Genomic DNA, 1,258 nt, shown 5'->3' with positions numbered 1-1,258 from the left:
TCACAAACCAAATGAAGACCACCACTATTTATACTAGAAGAAGTCTTCCTAGCAATGAAAAGGAAGATAATGGTATAGTAAATAGTGAAGATAATGATCTTAGGAGTTACATAGGTTACAAGGTGTAATGGAAGAATAATTTGGAGAAGTAATTGTGTGGACAACAAATGCACCAACGTGCAAATGCAAAACTGCCCAAGGTGTTGACCCAACGTTCAGTGGAACGTTTTTGTAACCAAAATATAATGGGCAATAATGCCTATGAGCATTGATAGGTGAGTAATGTCATATATGCCTCACCAACGGATGCAATGTAAGAATGCCCACTAACACTCTTTTAACTCAAAGTAAAGCAAATTAATATATTAAAATAGTAATATTAAAATGCTAAACCAACAATTTATCCAATAATGCAACGTAACGTACATAATAAAAACCTTAACAAATAAAGACCATTAATTCCTAGTGCTCAAAATTTTTTGAGTGCCTTTAAGTTTGCTGTCCATCAAAGAGGAACACATCATTTCTGTAACTCTTTTTGTTGAGAGGATTCAGTTAACTTTCTATTTTTGATGCAACATCACTACAAACATGCGATAATTAAGGGCTATTTATTTATTCGTTGCAACTCTACTATTACACAAACAATAGTTACGTTTTAACTGTGAACCCCTCAGTTACTAAGTCAATCTCCAATCTTATATTTAGGAGATTCAAAATTCATAAATATACATTAAAAAAAAATTAGAATGCCTTATATATATCATGTATTTTTTTGTCGAGAGGATTCTAGTAACCGCCTTGGTACCTTTTAAATCCGTCAATACACCTCAGTATCAAAATTTGGAATCAGTTATATGAATTTCTACTTCTTTATTTAAACTTGTTTTGAAATATGATTGATTCACCAAAAATTCACAGGTTTTATGTTGTCCACTAGCCTATCGTAACCCTTCCTCTTTATTTGTGTAAGAGCAAACTGGGGGCTAAGACCATTTTATAATTCCTAAATTAATTTTAATTTGTTTGTCTTACTTTATTCTTTTTAGTCCGTTTAAAAAAATGTCTCTTTCCCTTTTGATAATTCTTTAATTTTTACTTTTCACATGATATGTTTATATCATGATCATAAAATAAAATGGTGTTTTAGTATATTTTAGGGATAAGGATCTGAAAAATATCCCAACTTTGGTCGAATTTGCTATTGCGATACTAAACTTTCATGAGGACCTATTACCTCCCTAGACTATTTAATACC

This window comes from Solanum tuberosum, unplaced genomic scaffold (assembly GCF_000226075.1).
Source record: "Solanum tuberosum cultivar DM 1-3 516 R44 unplaced genomic scaffold, SolTub_3.0 scf00010, whole genome shotgun sequence".
Taxonomy (NCBI): Eukaryota; Viridiplantae; Streptophyta; class Magnoliopsida; order Solanales; family Solanaceae; genus Solanum; species Solanum tuberosum.
This window is presented reverse-complemented; position numbering follows the sequence as displayed.